Source organism: Tachypleus tridentatus, chromosome 10, assembly GCF_004210375.1.
Source record: "Tachypleus tridentatus isolate NWPU-2018 chromosome 10, ASM421037v1, whole genome shotgun sequence".
In the NCBI taxonomy this organism is placed as follows: Eukaryota; Metazoa; Arthropoda; class Merostomata; order Xiphosura; family Limulidae; genus Tachypleus; species Tachypleus tridentatus.
The window spans coordinates 22,442,444-22,462,316 of record NC_134834.1 but is presented as its reverse complement, the minus strand read 5'-3'; the positions used below and the strand labels follow the sequence as shown (position 1 = coordinate 22,462,316).

General features: G+C 31.4%; 1 pseudogene across 1 annotated transcript in view; it reads right to left on the bottom strand.

Annotated features, from left to right (window-relative positions):
* LOC143228309 (uncharacterized) overlaps positions 1-19,865 on the bottom strand; it is a 34,946-nt pseudogene extending 15,081 nt beyond the window's left edge. Inside the window, exons 1-3 of the transcript XR_013015314.1 lie at positions 19,618-19,865; positions 15,020-15,172; positions 13,331-13,420 (exon numbers count right to left, since the gene is read on the bottom strand). The product of XR_013015314.1 is annotated as an uncharacterized LOC143228309 (transcript). The remainder of the gene's footprint in view (positions 1-13,330; positions 13,421-15,019; positions 15,173-19,617) is intronic.
* Between the last annotated feature and the right edge of the window lie 8 nt (positions 19,866-19,873).

Sequence of the window (19,873 nt, the reverse complement as noted above, 5' to 3'; positions counted from 1 at the left end):
TAAACCTATGGTAGTGTACAGAAGTTGGTACACTGTCATAAACATAGAGTAGTGCACAGAAGTTGGTGTACTATCATAAACCTATAGTAGTGTACAGAAGTTGGTATACTGTCATAAACCTATAGTATTGTACAGAATTTGGTATACTGTCATAAACCTATAGTAGTGTACAGAAGTTGGTATACTGTCATAAACCTATAGTAATGTACAGAAATTGGTATACTATCATAAACATATAGTAGTGTACAGAAGTTGGTACACTGTCATAAAGAAATAGTAGTGTACAGAAGTTGGTACACTGTCATAAACATATAGTAGTGTACAGAAGTTGGTACACTGTCATAAACCTAAAGTAGTGTACAGAAGTTGGTTTACTGACATAAAGATATAGTAGTGTACAGAAGTTGGTAAACTGTCATAAACTTATAGTAGTGTGCAGAAGTTGGTACACTGTCATAAACGTATTGTAGTGTACAGAAGTTGGTACACTGTCATAAACTTATAGTAGTGTACAAAAGTTGGTACACTGTCATAAACATATAGTATTGTACATAAATTAGTATAGTATCTTAAACCTATAGTAGTGTACAAATGTTGGTACACTGTTTAAAACATATAGTTGTGTACAGAAGTTGGTACACTGTCATAAACCTGTAGTAGTGTATAGAAGTTGGTACACTGTCATAAACCTGTAGTAGTGTACAGAAGTTGGTACACTGTCATAAACCTATAGTAGTGTACAGAAGTTGGTACACTATCATAAACATATAGTAGTGTAGAGAAGTTGGTACACTATCATAAACATATAGTACAGTACAGAAGTTGGTATACTATCATAAACCTAGAGTAGTGTACAGAAGTTGGTATACTATCATAAACCTATAGTACTGTACAGAAGTTCATATACTATCATAAACCTACAGTAGTGTACAGAAGTTGGTATACTATCATAAACCTGTAGTAGGGTACAGACGTTGGTATGCTATTATAAACCTATAGTAGTGTACAGAAATTGGTATAATATCATAAACCTATAGTAGTGGACAGAAGTTGGAATACAGTCATAAACCTACAGTAGTGTACAGAAGTTGGAACACTGTCATAAACATATCGTAGTGTACAGAAGTTGGTATACTATCATAAACATATAGTAGTGTACAGAAGTTGGTATACTATCATAAACATATCGTAGTGTACAGAAGTTGGTATACTATCATAAACGTATAGTAGTGTACAGAAGTTGGTAAACTATCATAAACTTTTTGTATTGTACAGAAGTTGGTATACTATCATAAACCTATAGTAGTAAACAGAAGTTGGTATACTATAATAAAGTTATAGTAGTGTACAGAAGTTGGTACACTGTCATAAACCTATGGTTGTTTACAGAAGTTGGTACACTGTCATAAACATAAAATCGTGCACAGAAATTGGTATACTGTCATAAACCTGTAGTAGTGTACAGAAGTTGTTATACTGTTATAAACCTATAGTAGTGTACAGAAGTTGGTATACTGTCATAAACATATAGTAGTGTACAGAAGTTGGTATACTGTCATAAACATATAGTAGTGTACAGAAGTTGGTATACTGTCATAAACATATAGTAGTGTACAGAAGTTGGTATACAATCATAAACCTATAGTAGTGTACAAAAGTTGGTACACTGTCATAAACAAAGAGTTGTGCACAAAAGTTGGTATACTGTCATAAACATATAGTAGTGTACAGAAGTTGGTATACTGTCATAAACATATAGTAGTGTACAGAAGTTGGTATACTGTCATAAACATATAGTAGTGTACAGAAGTTGGTATACAATCATAAACCTATAGTAGTGTACAGAAGTTGGTACACTGTCATAAACATATAGTAGTGTACAGAAGTTGGTACACTGTCATAAACCTATAGTAGTGTACAGAAGTTGGTATTCTGTCATAAACCTATAGTAGTGTACAGAAGTTGGTATACTGACATAAAGATATAGTAGTCTACAGAACTTGGTACACTGTCATAAACCTATGGTAGTGTACAGAAGTTGGTACACTGTCATAAACATAGAGTAGTGCACAGAAGTTGGTGTACTATCATAAACCTATAGTAGTGTACAGAAGTTGGTATACTGTCATAAACCTATAGTATTGTACAGAATTTGGTATACTGTCATAAACCTATAGTAGTGTACAGAAGTTGGTATACTGTCATAAACCTATAGTAATGTACAGAAATTGGTATACTATCATAAACATATAGTAGTGTACAGAAGTTGGTACACTGTCATAAAGAAATAGTAGTGTACAGAAGTTGGTACACTGTCATAAACATATAGTAGTGTACAGAAGTTGGTACACTGTCATAAACCTAAAGTAGTGTACAGAAGTTGGTTTACTGACATAAAGATATAGTAGTGTACAGAAGTTGGTAAACTGTCATAAACTTATAGTAGTGTGCAGAAGTTGGTACACTGTCATAAACATATAGTATTGTACATAAATTAGTATAGTATCTTAAACCTATAGTAGTGTACAAATGTTGGTACACTGTTTAAAACATATAGTTGTGTACAGAAGTTGGTACACTGTCATAAACCTGTAGTAGTGTATAGAAGTTGGTACACTGTCATAAACCTATAGTAGTGTACAGAAGTTGGTACACTGTCATAAACATATAGTAGTGTATAGAAGTCGGTATACTGTCATAAACCTATTGTAGTGTACAGAAGTAGATATACTGTCATAAACCTAAAGTAGTGTACAGAAGTTGGTAAACTGTCATAAACCTATAGTAGTGTACAGAAATTGGTATACTATCATAAACCTATACTAATGTAGAGAAGTTGGTACACTGTCCTAAACCTATAGTAGTGTATAGAAGTTGGTATACTATCATAAACATATAGTTGTGTAGATAAGTTGGTGTACTGTCATAAACCTATAGTAGTGTACAGAAGTTAGCACACTGTAATAAACCTATAGTAGTTTACAGAAGATGGTACACTGTCATAAACCTATAGTAGTTTACAGAAGTTGGTTCACTGTCACAAAAATATAGTTGTGTACAGAAGTTGGTACACTGTCATAAACCCATAGTAGTGTACAGAAGTTGGTACACTATCATAAACATATAGTAGTGTAGAGAAGTTGGTATAATATAATAAACCTATAGTAGTGTACAGAAGTTGTTATACTATCATAAACCTAGAATAGTGTACAGAAGTTGGTATACTATCATAAACCTATAGTACTGTACAGAAGTTCATATACTATCATAAACCTACAGTAGTGTACAGAAGTTGGTATACTATCATAAACCTGTAGTAGTGTACAGACGTTGGTATGCTATTATAAACCTATAGTAGTGTACAGAAATTGGTATAATATCATAAACCTATAGTAGTGTACAGAAGTTGGAATACAGTCATAAACCTATAGTAGTGTACAGAAGTTGGAACACTGTCATAAACATATCGTAGTGTACAGAAGTTGGTATACTATCATAAACATATCGTAGTGTACAGAAGTTGGTATACTATCATAAACATATCGTAGTGTACAGAAGTTGGTAAACTATCATAAACTTTTTGTATTGTACAGAAGTTGGTATACTATCATAAACCTATAGTAGTGAACAGAAGTTGGTATACTATAATAAAGTTATAGTAGTGTACAGAAGTTGGTACACTGTCATAAACCTATGGTTGTTTACAGAAGTTGGTACACTGTCATAAACATAAAATAGTGCACAGAAGTTGGTATACTGTCATAAACCTATAGTAGTGTACAGAAGTTGTTATACTGTCATAAACCTATAGTAGTGTACAGAAGTTGGTATACTGTCATAAACATATAGTAGTGTACAGAAGTTGGTATACTGTCATAAACATATAGTAGTGTACAGAAGTTGGTATACTGTCATAAACATATAGTAGTGTACAGAAGTTGGTATACAATCATAAACCTATAGTAGTGTACAAAAGTTGGTACACTGTCATAAACAAATAGTTGTGTACAAAAGTTAGTATACTATCATAAACCTATAGTTGTGTACAGAAGTTGGTATACTATCATAAACCTATAGTAGTGTACAGAAGTTGGTACACTGTCATAAACATATAGTAGTGTACAGAAGTTGGTACACTGTCATAAACATATAGTAGTGTACAGAAGTTGGTATTCTGTCATAAACCCATAGTAGTGTACAGAAGTTGGTATACTGACATAAAGATATAGTAGTGTACAGAACTTGGTACACTGTCATAAACCTATGGTAGTGTACAGAAGTTGGTACACTGTCATAAACATATAGTAGTGCACAGAAGTTGGTGTACTATCATAAACCTATAGTGGTGTACAGAAGTTGATATACTGTCATAAACCTATAGTAGTGTACAGAAGTTAGCACACTGTAATAAACCTATAGTAGTTTACAGAAGATGGTACACTGTCATAAACCTATAGTAGTTTACAGAAGTTGGTTCACTGTCATAAAAATATAGTAGTGTACAGAAGTTGGTACACTGTCATAAACCCATAGTAGTGGACAGAAGTTGGTATACTGTCATAAACATATAGTAGTGTACAGAAGTTGGTACACTGTCATAAACCTATAGTAGTGTACAGAAGTTGGTATACTGTCATAAACCTATAGTAGTGTACAGAAGTTGGTATACTGTCATAAACCTATAGTAGTGTACAGAAGTTGGTATACTGTCATAAACAAATAGTAGTGTACAGAAGTTGGTACACTGTCATAAACATATAGTAGTGTACAGAAGTTGGTACACTGTCATAAACCTATAGTAGTGTACAGAAGTTGGTTTACTGACATAAAGATATAGTAGTGTACAGAAGTTGGTAAACTGTCATAAACTTATAGTAGTGTGCAGAAGTTGGTACACTGTCATAAACGTATTGTAGTGTACAGAAGTTGGTACACTGTCATAAACTTATAGTAGTGTACAAAAGTTGGTACACTGTCATAAACATATAGTATTGTACATAAATTAGTATAGTATCTTAAACCTATAGTAGTGTACAAATGTTGGTACACTGTTTAAAACATATAGTTGTGTACAGAAGTTGGTACACTGTCATAAACCTATAGTAGTGTACAGAAGTTGGTACACTGTCATAAACCTATAGTAGTGTACAGAAGTTGGTACACTGTCATAAACCTATAGTAGTGTACAGAAGTTGGTACACTATCATAAACATATAGTAGTGTAGAGAAGTTGGTACACTATCATAAACATATAGTAGTGTACAGAAGTTGGTATACTATCATAAACCTAGAGTAGTGTACAGAAGTTGGTATACTATCATAAACCTATAGTAGTGTACAGAAGTTCATATACTATCATAAACCTATAGTAGTGTACAGAAGTTGGTATACTATCATAAACCTATAGTAGTGTACAGAAGTTGGTATGCTATTATAAACCTATAGTAGTGTACAGAAATTGGTATAATATCATAAACCTATAGTAGTGTACAGAAGTTGGAATACAGTCATAAACCTATAGTAGTGTACAGAAGTTGGAACACTGTCATAAACATATAGTAGTGTACAGAAGTTGGTATACTATCATAAACATATAGTAGTGTACAGAAGTTGGTATACTATCATAAACATATCGTAGTGTACAGAAGTTGGTATACTATCATAAACGTATAGTAGTGTACAGAAGTTGGTAAACTATCATAAACTTTTTGTATTGTACAGAAGTTGGTATACTATCATAAACCTATAGTAGTAAACAGAAGTTGGTATACTATAATAAAGTTATAGTAGTGTACAGAAGTTGGTACACTGTCATAAACCTATAGTTGTTTACAGAAGTTGGTACACTGTCATAAACATAAAGTAGTGCACAGAAATTGGTATACTGTCATAAACCTATAGTAGTGTACAGAAGTTGTTATACTGTCATAAACCTATAGTAGTGTACAGAAGTTGGTATACTGTCATAAACATATAGTAGTGTACAGAAGTTGGTATACTGTCATAAACATATAGTAGTGTACAGAAGTTGGTATACTGTCATAAACCTATTGTAGTGTACAGAAGTTGGTACACTGTCATAAACATATAGTAGTGTACAGAAGTTGGTACACTGTCATAAACATATAGTAGTGTACAGAAGTTGGTATTCTGTCATAAACCCATAGTAGTGTACAGAAGTTGGTATACTGACATAAAGATATAGTAGTCTACAGAACTTGGTACACTGTCATAAACCTATAGTAGTGTACAGAAGTTGGTACACTGTCATAAACATAGAGTAGTGCACAGAAGTTGGTGTACTATCATAAACCTATAGTGGTGTACAGAAGTTGATATACTGTGATAAACCTATAGTAGTGTACAGAAGTTAGCACACTGTAATAAACCTATAGTAGTTTACAGAAGATGGTACACTGTCATAAACCTATAGTAGTTTACAGAAGTTGGTTCACTGTCATAAAAATATAGTTGTGTACAGAAGTTGGTACACTGTCATAAACCCATAGTAGTGGAGAGAAGTTGGTATACTGTCATAAACATGTAGTAGTGTACAGAAGTTGGTACACTGTCATAAACCTATAGTAGTGAACAGAAATTGGTATACTGTCATAAACCTATAGTAGTGTACAGAAGTTGGTATACTGTCATAAACCTATAGTAGTGTACAGAAGTTGGTATACTGTCATAAACAAATAGTTGTGTACAAAAGTTAGTATACTATCATAAACCTATAGTTGTGTACAGAAGTTGGTATACTATCATAAACTTATAGTAGTGTACAGAAGTTGGTACACTGTCATAAACATATAGTAGTGTAAAGTTGGTATACTGTCATAAACCTATAGTAGTGTACAGAAGTTGGTATACTGTCATAAAGCTATAGTAGTGTAGAGAAGTTGGTATACTGTCATAAACATATAGTAGTGTACAGAAGTTGGTACACTGTCATAAACTTATAGTAGTGTGCAAAAGTTGGTACACTGTCATAAATATATAGTATTGCACATAAATTTGTATAGTATCTTAAACCTATAGTAGTGTACAGAAGTTGTTTCACTGTCATAAACCAATAGTAGTGTACAGAAGTTGGCATACTGTCATAAAAATATAGTAGTGTACAGAAGTTGGTACACTGTCCTAAACCTATAGTAGTGTACAGAAGTTTTTACTGTCATAAACCAATAGTAGTGCACAGAAGTTGGTACACTGTCTTAAACCTATAGTAGTGTACAGAAGTTTGTACACTATCATAAACATATAGTAGTGTAGAAAAGTTGTTATACTATATTAAACCTATAGTAGTGTACAGAAGTTGGTATACTATCATAAACCTATAGTAGTGTACAGAAGTTGGTATACTATCATAAACCTATAGTAGTGTACAGAAGTTGGTATACTGTCATAAACCTATAGTAGTGTACAGAAGTTGGTATACTATCATAAACCTATAGTAGTGTACAGAAGTTGGTATACTATCATAAACCTATAGTAGTGTACAGAAATTGGTATAATATCATAAACCTATAGTAGTGTACAGAAGTTGGAATACAGTCATAAACCTATAGTAGTGTACAGAAGTTGGTACACTGTCATAAACATATCGTAGTGTACAGAAGTTGGTATACTATCATAAACATATAGTAGTGTACAGAAGTTGGTATACTATCATAAATGTATAGTAGTGTACAGAAGTTGGTAAACTATCATAAACTTTTTGTATTGTACAGAAGTTGGTATACTATCATAAACCAATAGTAGTGAACAGAAGTTGGTATACTATAATAAAGTTATAGTAGTGTACAGAAGTTGGTATACTGTCATAAACCTATAGTAGTGTACAGAAGTTGGTACACTGTCATAAACCTATGGTTGTTTACAGAAGTTGGTACACTGTCATAAACATAAACTCGTGCACAGAAATTGGTACACTGTCATAAACCTATGGTAGTGTACAGAAGTTGGTACACTGTCATAAACATAGAGTAGTGCACAGAAGTTGGTGTACTATCATAAACCTATAGTAGTGTACAGAAGTTGGTATACTGTCATAAACCTATAGTAGTGTACAGAAGTTGGTATACTGTCATAAACCTATAGTAGTGTAAAGAAGTTGGTATACTGTCACAAACCTATGGTAGTGTACAGAAGTTGGTACACTGTCATAAACATAGAGTAGTGCACAGAAGTTGGTACACTGTCACAAACATATAGTAGTGTACAGAAGTTGGTACACTGTCATAAACAAATAGTAGTGTACAGAAGTTGGTACACTGTCATAAACAAATAGTAGTGTACAGAAGTTGGTACACTGTCATAAACCTATAGTAGTGTACAGAAGTTGGTATACTGACAAAGATATATTAGTGTACAGAAGTTGGTACACTGTCATAAACGTATTGTAGTGTACAGAAGTTGGTACACTGTCATAAACTTATAGTAGTGTACAAAAGTTGGTACACTGTCATAAACTTATAGTAGTGTACAAAAGTTGGTACACTGTCATAAACATATAGTATTGTACATAAATTAGTATAGTATCTTAAACCTATAGTAGTGTACAAATGTTGGTACACTGTTTAAAACATATAGTAGTGTACAGAAGTTGGTACACTGTCATAAACCTATAGTAGTGTACAGAAGTTAATAAACTGTCATAAACATATAGTAGTGTACAGAAGTTGGTATACTGACATAAACATACAGTAGTGCGCAGAAGTTTGTATACTGTGATAAACCTATAGTAGTGTACAGAAGTTAGTACACTGTCATAAACCTATAGTAGTGTACAGAAGTTGGTACACTGTCATAAACCTATAGTAGTGTACAGAAGTTGGTACACTGTCATAAACCTATAGTAGTGTACAGAAGTTGGTACACTGTCATAAACCTATAGTAGTGTACAGAAGTTGGTACACTGTCATAAACTTATAGTAGTGTACACAAGTTGGTACACTGTCATAAACATATAGTATTGTACATAAATTAGTATAGTATCTTAAACCTATAGTAGTGTACAGATGTTGGTACACTGTTTAAAACATATAGTTGTGTACAGAAGTTGTTTCACTGTCATAAACCAATAGTAGTGTACAGAAGTTGGTACACTGTCATAAAAATATAGTAGTGTACAGAAGTTGGTACACTGTCCTAAACCTATAGTAGTGTACAGAAGTTGACACACTGTCATAAACCTATAGTAGTGTACAGAAGTTGGTACACTGTCTTAAACCTATAGTAGTGTACAAAAGTTGGTACACTATCATAAACATATAGTAGTGTAGAGAAGTTGGTATAATATCATATACAGAAGTTCGTATACTATCATAAACGTATAGTAGTGTACAGACGTTGGTATACTTTCATAAACTTATAGTTGTGTACAGAAGTTGGTATACTATCATAAATCTATAGTAGTGTACAGAAGTTAGTAAACTGTCATAAACATATAGTAGTGTATAGAAGTTAGCACACTGTCATAAACCTATACTAGTGTACAGAAGTTAGTACACTGTCATAAACATATGGTAGTGCACAGAAGTTGGTACACTATCATAAACATATAGTTGTGTACAGAAGTTGGTACACTGTCATAAACCTGTAGTAGTGTACAGAAGTTGGTACACTGTCATAAACTTATAGTAGTGTACAAAAGTTGGTACACTGTCATAAACAAATAGTTGTGTACAGAAGTTAGTATACTATCATAAACCTACACTAGTGTACAGAAGTTGGTACACTGTCATAAACATATAGAAGTGTACAGAAGTTGGTATACTATCATAAACCTACACTAGTGTACAGAAGTTGGTACAGTCATAAACATATAGAAGTGTACAGAAGTTGGTATACTATCATAAACCTGTAGTAGTGTAGAGAAGTTGGTATACTATCATAAACCTATAGTAGTGTACAGAAGTTGGTATACTATCATAAACCTATAGTAGTGTACAAAAGTTGGTACACTGTCATAAACAAATAGTTGTGTACAAAAGTTGGTACACTGTCATAAACAAATAGTTGTGTACAGAAATTAATACACTGTCATAAAGATATAGTAGTCTACAGAAGTTGGTACAGTGTCATAAACCTATAGTAGTCTACAGAAGTTGGTACACTGTCATAAACCTATGGTAGTGTACAGAAGTTGGTACACTGTCATAAACATATAGTAGTGCACAGAAGTTGGTGTACTATCATAAACCTATAGTAGTGTACAGAAGTTGGTATACTGTCATAAACCTATAGTAGTGTACAGAAGTTGGTATACTGTCATAAACCTATAGTAGTGTACAGAAGTTGGTATACTGTCATAAACCTATAGTAGTGTACAGAAGTTGGTATACTGTCATAAACCTATAGTAGTGTACAGAAGTTGGTGTACTATCATAAACATATAGTAGTGTACAGAATTTGGTACACTGTCATAAACATTTAGTAGTGTACAGAAGTTGGTACACTGTCATAAACCTATAGTAGTGTACAGAAGTTGGTACACTGTCATAAACCTATGGTTGTTTACAGAAGTTGGTACACTGTCATAAACATAAAATCGTGCACAGAAATTGGTATACTGTCATAAACATATAGTAGTGTACAGAAGTTGGTACACTGTCATAAACCTATAGTAGTGTAGAGAAGTTGGTACACTGTCATAAACATATAGTAGTGAATAGAAGTTGGTATTCTGTCATAAACCTATAGTAGTGTACAGAAGTTAGTATACTGACATAAAGATATAGTAGTCTACAGAACTTGGTACACTGTCATAAACCCTATAGTAGTGTACAGAAGTTGGTACACTGTCATAAACATAGAGTAGTGCACAGAAGTTGGTGTACTATCATAAACCTATAGTAGTGTACAGAAGTTGGTATACTGTCATAAACCTATAGTAGTGTACAGAAGTTGGTATACTGTCATAAACATATAGTAGTGTACAGAAGTTGGTACACTGTTATAAACCTATAGTAGTGTACAGAATTTGGTACACTGTCATAAACATTTAGTAGTGTACAGAAGTTGGTATACTGTCATAAACCTATAGTAGTGTACAGAAGTTGGTATACTGTCATAAACCTATAGTAGTGTACAGAAGTTGGTATACTGTCATAAACCTATAGTAGTGTACAGAAGTTGGTATACTGTCATAAACCTATAGTAGTGTACAGAAGTTGGTATACTGTCATAAACCTATAGTAGTGTACAGAAGTTGGTATACTGTCATAAACCTATAGTAGTGTACAGAAGTTGGTATACTGTCATAAACCTATAGTAGTGTACAGAAGTTGGTATACTATCATAAACATATAGTAGTGTACAGAAGTTGGTATACTGTCATAAACCTATAGTAGTGTACAGAAGTTGGTGTACTGTCATAAACCTATAATAGTGTACAGAAGTTGGTATACTATCATAAACTTATAGTAGTGTACTGAAGTTGGTACACTGTCATAAACATATAGTAGTGTAAAGAAGTTGGTATACTGTCATAAACCTATAGTAGTGTACAGAAGTTGGTATACTGTCATAAACATATAGTAGTGTACAGAAGTTGGTACACTGTCATAAACCTATAGTAGTGTACAGAAGTTGGTACACTGTCATAAACATATAGTAGTGTACAGAAGTTGGTATACTGTCATAAACCTATAGTAGTGTACAGAAGTTGGTATACTATCATAAACATATAGTAGTGTACAGAAGTTGGTATACTATCATAAACCTATAGTAGTGTACAGAAGTTGGTACACTGTCATAAACATATAGTAGTGTACAGAAGTTGGTACACTGTCATAAACCTATAGTAGTGTACAGAAGTTGGTACACTGTCATAAACCTATAGTAGTGTACAGAAGTTGGTACACTGTCATAAACATATAGTAGTGTACAGAAGTTGGTATACTGTCATAAACCTATAGTAGTGTACAGAAGTTGGTATACTATCATAAACATATAGTAGTGTACAGAAGTTGGTATACTATCATAAACCTATAGTAGTGTACAGAAGTTGGTACACTGTCATAAACATATGGTAGTGTACAGAAGTTGGTACACTGTCATAAACCTATAGTAGTGTATAGAAGTTGGTACACTGTCATAAACCTATAGTAGTGTAGAGAAGTTGGTATACTATAATAAACCTAAAGTAGTGTACAGAAGTTGGTATACTATCATAAACTTCAAGAGGTTTACACCAAGATAATATACTATTATACACCACCAGTAGTATACAAGAGTTGTTATAGTTCGATAACTTTCCAGAAGTCTGGAGAAGTTAGTTTACTAAAACAACCTTTGATAATGTCTTTGATTTGATCATGAAGTTCTGAAAATATCCTCACAAAACAAACAGAAGAGAATTGCTATTATAACACAAAACTTAAGATTTTGTTTGAAACAGTTTACTGTTGAAGGTTTAAATTACCTTTCAGCTCAATGTTTTGAATATGTATTTCTTTTTCTCTTAATTATCAATAGTAAAATAAAAACAATAACATTTTTTTTGTCTTTTAGTGATTTTCAGTTAAATGGTTGAGTACACGAAGCACAAACCAAGTTATGTTATAAATTTTCTCAAGGTATTATTGAACTTGCATTTTGTGAGGGGGTCATTAATATGAAAAATAATTTAATGTTTTCTACTTTATACAGTTCAATCTGAGTTAGGGCCTACAGAAAAAAAACTTAATTGTGATTAAGATCTACAATAAGTATGTTTTTTAAGTTACCATCAACTGCGAGTCTTTTGTAACATCCATGTGAAAGTGACCCTTTATAAATGCAATTTTCTAAGTACGTACATCAAACCTTGGGATACTAAGCTCAGAAAAATAGTACTCCACTAACAGTATAACAAGCTAATGTTGCTTGTAACTTACTAAATGCTTACATTTAATTGTGGAGTGAGTATTTTTTATACAGCATCTAAAATGGAAGCTAAGCAACTAATCTACTAATGCTATGATAAATTATAAGTAATAGATATCTCTTCTTCTACCTCGTATATATATACCATGTAATTTACTGAATGTCATATTAATTCTGTTTGCTTCTGACAAGCAACCATTTATAACTACATGCTATGATACAAGTATTAAGTTCACTGAAGCTACATGTGTGTGTGTGTACATTTATTTGAGTTTAAATATCAGTGCATTCTCTTTTTAAAAATAAACTATATTAATATTGTTTTTGGAATTTATTTACACCTATAAAACATTTTCTCTTTAAGAAGGAAAAGAGAATACGATGTGTTGAATATTTAGAGTTTAGGTTATGTCTGAGAATTTCTTTCCCTCTTATTTATATCTACATACAATTCGCTTACCTTCTGTTATGCTAGAATTCTGAAACATAGTTTCTAAAGTGTGGTGAGCGTCTTTAAAAGTAGGCCTGTCGAGAGGTTCCCACAGCCAGCCTGCAACACAAGCACTACAAATTAGAATAAAGTCTGAAACTATATTAAAGTGCAGGGAAAATATGGGCTGGTGGACCTAAAGATAGTTTTCAGTACAGGGGTGAATTATGTGCAACAGAAAGGATTCACAATAACTCTTTCCATACATGAGAAAACAGTCTTAACAGACTTTCAGACATAATAAAAAATTTGATATTCTGAATATGAAAGTAATCTAATGTTTATTAATAATCTGCCAAATTTCATTAACATATGCTTATTAATGTAAAAGCTACAGAATGAAAACAAGCACAAACAGTTATGAGGTCAGTTCCATGGACAGAACCAGTGCTGGAAGAGAGAAAAGAATATAGAGCAAGACATTTGAAGAAGTTCTAAAAAAAATTTGTTACATATAATTTAAACTGAATTTGTATAACAATGAGGGAGTTTAGGTGCATGGAAATAAACAAACTGATTAGAGAGCTTTGGGCAATGAACAGACTTAAAAAATATTTATAGAATAAACAAGTAAATTGCAGTTTTGAAGTCTTTCAAATTGACAGATAAATTTAGTGGCTACTATATTAATATCAAGAGTATCTATCAGGAACAAAACAGATGAGTTCAGATTTAAAATTGAAATTGAAGATTTTTATCTAATGTGAACTAATCAGGCCTCATTTTATGTATGTTTTACAGTTTTGATTACCTCGTCCAAGAAACGATATTGACTTATGGGAACCTCTGCAAAGGACTGCCATTAAGATGAGTCCAGGAAATGTTACCTCATGGAAATAGGTTAACATTTCTCTATTTCTTCTTGAGGAAAGAAGGGTAAAGGTGCTAACATTTAAGTTCACAAGTTTATCCTAAAGAACCAACAAGATAAAGGTCTTCAGTTTCTTTGAAGATGACAGAATAAATTTAATACTTTGAAAAGGTAGGCTAGGTTCCAGTTTCATCTTAGGTGAATGAACTATGGAACGAGTTCTCCTTCAATAGTGTAAGTGAGCACATCCCATGAGTTTAATTCTAAATTTGGCAATTTTTGGAAAAAATCTGTAAGAGGTCGAAATCTTAATTTGTTCTCAAAGGTGGGTATGCAGGTAGAATGCTTAAGGAACAGATGTCTCCTTGCTGTCTGCATTCTTATATCTTATCTTGTAAGGTTACATCTTCTTTAAGTTCCTATAACAGTTTTAATATTTTACTTGAGTATATTATAATATCCTTAAAAAAAGTTAAAGTTACTTACTAAACAAACTGGAATAAAGAAACAATTTTCTACACCTAAATCAATGACCATGGACTTGAGGAGACTTTTACATTGAAATTTTTAAACCAAGCATAATGGACTGCTTTGCCACAGAAAGAGTAAATACTGGTGTGTTAGTTACAACTTAGAGCCAGCAGAATAGAGTGTACTCAGTGTAAAAACATATCCCATTAGGTCATAACTCATGGCATAAGAAACACCATACTTTCATAATAATGAAGTTAGTGATATTACACATATTCCATTCAAATGTACAGCATCCCAAAGGAACGAGTTACAAAACAGGAAGGTAAGAACGGTAAAACTTTGTAGTTGTATCTATATGGAATATTATCACTCACACTGTCTCATTAGCTCATAGACCTTTGGTGGACATCCTGGTGGGCACTCCATTCGGTATCCAGTTTCCAGCATATGATAAACATCTGTTAGCTCAACTCCAGGATAAGGAGACATTCCATATGTGGCCAGTTCCCACAGTAAGATGCCAAAAGCTACAGACATGAAGAAAAATCCATTCTAGTGAATAACTTCTATGAATTACAATTCACAAAGATTAATATAAATAAACTAAGCAGTGGACTCACATTAAATACAACAGTGTTCAGAAATATAAATCAACTTTAATAAATTATAGTTATAGATGTTTAACTAATTCACTTGTTTAATTTTATACACAGTTATAGATGTTTAACTAATTCACTTGTTTGATTTTATACACAGTTATAGATGTTTAACTAATTCACTTGTTTGATTTTATACACAGTTATAGATGTTTAACTAATTCACTTGTTTAATTTTATACACAGTTACAGATGTTTAACCAATTCACTTGTTTAATTTTATACACAGTTCAGATGTTTAACTAATTCACTTGTTTAATTTTATACACAGTTATAGATGTTTAACTAATTCACTTGTTTAATTTTATACACAGTTATAGATGTTTAACTAATTCACTTGTTTAATTTTATACACAGTTATAGATGTTTAACTAATTCACTTGTTTAATTTTATACACAGTTACAGATGTTTAACCAATTCACTTGTTTAATTTTATACACAGTTATAGATGTTTAACTAATTCACTTGTTTAATTTTATACACAGTTACAGATGTTTAACCAATTCACTTGTTTAATTTTATACACAGTTACAGATGTTTAACTAATTCACTTGTTTAATTTTATACACAGTTACAGATGTTTAACTAATTCACTTGTTTAATTTTATACACAGTTACAGATGTTTAACTAATTCACTTGTTTAATTTTATACACAGTTACAGATGTTTAACTAATTCACTTGTTTAATTTTATACACAGTTACAGATGTTTAACTAATTCACTTGTTTAATTTTATACACAGTTACAGATGTTTAACTAATTCACTTGTTTAATTTTATACACAGTTACAGATGTTTAACTAATTCACTTGTTTAATTTTATACACAGTTACAGATGTTTAACTAATTCACTTGTTTAATTTTATACACAGTTACAGATGTTTAACTAATTCACTTGTTTAATTTTATACACAGTTACAGATGTTTAACTAATTCACTTGTTTAATTTTATACACAGTTAGATGTTTAACCAATTCACTTGTTTAATTTTATACACAGTTACAGATGTTTAACTAATTCACTTGTTTAATTTTATACACAGTTACAGATGTTTAACTAATTCACTTGTTTAATTTTATACACAGTTAGATGTTTAACCAATTCACTTGTTTAATTTTATACACAGTTACAGATGTTTAACCAATTCACTTGTTTAATTTTATACACAGTTACAGATGTTTAACTAATTCACTTGTTTAATTTTATACACAGTTACAGATGTTTAACCAATTCACTTGTTTAATTTTATACACAGTTATAGATGTTTAACTAATTCACTTGTTTAATTTTATACACAGTTATAGATGTTTAACTAATTCACTTGTTTAATTTTATACACAGTTACAGATGTTTAACTAATTCACTTGTTTAATTTTATACACAGTTACAGGTGTTTAACCAATTCACTTGTTTAATTTTATACACAGTTACAGATGTTTAACTAATTCATTTGTTTAATTTTATACACAGTTACAGATGTTTAACTAATTCATTTGTTTAATTTTATACACAGTTATAGATGTTTAACTAATTCATTTGTTTAATTTTATACACAGTTACAGATGTTTAACCAATTCACTTGTTTAATTTTATACACAGTTATAGATGTTTAACTAATTCACTTGTTTAATTTTATACACAGTTATAGATGTTTAACTACTTCACTTGTTTAATTTTATACACAGTTACAGATGTTTAACCAATTCACTTGTTTAATTTTATACACAGTTATAGATGTTTAACTAATTCACTTGTTTAATTTTATACACAGTTATAGATGTTTAACTAATTCACTTGTTTAATTTTATACACAGTTATAGATGTTTAACTAATTCACTTGTTTAATTTTATACACAGTTATAGATGTTTAACTAATTCACTTGTTTAATTTTATACACAGTTACAGATGTTTAACTAATTCACTTGTTTAATTTTATACACAGTCACAGATGTTTAACCAATTCACTTGTTTAATTTTATACACAGTTACAGATGTTTAACCAATTCACTTGTTTAATTTTATACACAGTTATAGATGTTTAACTAATTCACTTGTTTAATTTTATACACAGTTACAGATGTTTAACCAATTCACTTGTTTAATTTTATACACAGTTACAGATGTTTTACTAATTTACTGCTTCTTTAAACCTAATCTATAATTACAAATTTTAGCTAATTCTCTTGACCTATAATCTTATATACAGTAACTGTTTATAACTTATCTCTATTTAACTAATATTTCTAACATGCAATACCAATTTTAATCTGCAGCCCACTTACTCGGGTTATAAGGGTAACATATAATAAAGTATTATATTTGAATGTCTGTTTTCTAAAAACAACTAAAAGTAGTTCTCATGATTTGAAGATAATGTTGTTCTTTCAGAAACAAAAGATTCATCTATTACCTGATGATACCGATCTTCTAGACACGCTTGAAGTACTTAATGCTAGGAGAAAATTGTCTTTAAGTTGTAGCTAAAGAGGTACTCATGACCCAACAATGATGCTCTTCTGGATAACATATGAAGTATACATGACCTGATGAGGGTTTAATTCCACATGCAACTGAAGGACAATTTTAAACCTGGTGGCATCATCCTTCCAATTGAAGAATCACTCGTGATTTCATAGCATTGTTTGTTTTCACGAAACATACTTAACCCTTTCAGGACTAGGAAGGTGTCAAAAATATCCATTAACTTGTGTTCCTTTTCACAGTGAAAATACTAAACCAAAGTGTGTGAAACTTACGATACAATTATTAAACATAATCTAGTTTGAACTAAAAAAAATAACTGAATTTGATTTGCTTATTAATTAATTTTTATGTTGTTTTTGTTACATTTTAGAATTTTAATTTTTTTTTTTACACTGATCAGAAAGTTCCATTTTATATATCCAATCAGTTTCAATGCAACATTAGTTCACACATTTGGTTTGTCAATTACAAAATCCAAGACGTCTGGAAATAAACAGGAGGAAACACAGCTAAAACTGACAAAGATGTATCAATGAACTTACAACCTAATCTGTCACAATGAGGTAAGATTGTGTATCAATATTTTTGCTAACAATAATCTTGCTTGAAATGAATTGATGTCTGATAAATACACTTTCTCTTTAATACATAAAAAGTTTATTTATGTGTAGTGTTTAAATACAATATAACCATAACAACAATGCACAATAAGAATTTGAGTCACTCCAACATCTTGTATTCACCTACTAAACTTTCTGAACATAATAAGGCTTATCTGTCACTGAAGAAAACATTTCATGAATGAAAAGGATATCTAAATAACTATGTAAAAATTCCCAGATTCTGTGTTTATTCCTCTTTTCTAAACTCCTTACTATATTATGTTATACTGTTCACAAATTATATTTTATTACTTTCATACAAAACAATAAATTACTTTTCATACCATTTTATTTGCTCTAACTTCAACAACTTAGTTTGCTCTTTCTAATGGTTTTAAATTTTGATTACAACTATTTTAAAACATAGCTATCTTGTAGTTGTCCTCACTATGTTACAATGTCATAAATGGGTGGGAACAATTAGTTGTCCTGAAAACATCAAAGAAGTTCACAGAGAAAACAAAACTATAATAGTTCTCAGCAAATACAAGCCTGTGCTTTCGCAAAGACACATAAATAACGATCATGTACTTATGATGTTCTTCAGAATACTCTACGAGGGATATCTGGAGGTATGGTATGTAACAACATATCTGAATGACTAATAGTGAGACAAAACTTACTGCAACATCAGTTAATCAAATAAAACAAGTGTTAAGTGTTACATAAAACAAATTAAATAACAAATAAAAATGGGAGAGGGGGGAGACAATAATCACAAATAAATAACTTTTATGACAAAACAGTAGCTTGAATTAGATATTTAAAACATAAACAGAGAAGAACTGTTTTCTAAATAATTATGAACCACAGTTTATTAAAATATGTAAATCAAACAAAGCATCATGTTTTAGAGAGAAGTAAAAGTGAATTGAAAGTTACACTTTGGAAAATATTATTACCTGAAAATAACCAAAATTATTACACAGTTTCAAATGTTTCTTTGCCAAGCCAGTTTTTTTCCCCCTTATGATTCTTTAAACTATGACATTTAAAACTGACATATACTATGCATACATTATTATACTAAGCACCTTACAGGGCTAATTTACAAGCAGCAAGTTAAAGATTTAGTAAAATAATACTACTTGAAGCCAAAACTAAAACTTATGACTTGACTGTCAATACCAATATCATTATTTTTAATTCTTTTAAAAGTAGAACTCACCCCAAACATCAGACTTGGTAGAAAACTTATTATAAGCAAGGCCTTCAGGAGCAGTCCACTTAATTGGAAACTTGGCCCCAGCGTGTGCAGTGTAAGTGTCGTCTCTCATAAGTCGAGCCAAACCAAAATCAGCCACCTTTACAAGATGATTTTCTCCTACCAAACAATTTCTTGCTGCTAGGTCCCTGTGTATGAAACTACGGATTCTAGGTAAGCATTACGGAAGCTATCTGCGTGGCCATGTACATCAACACCA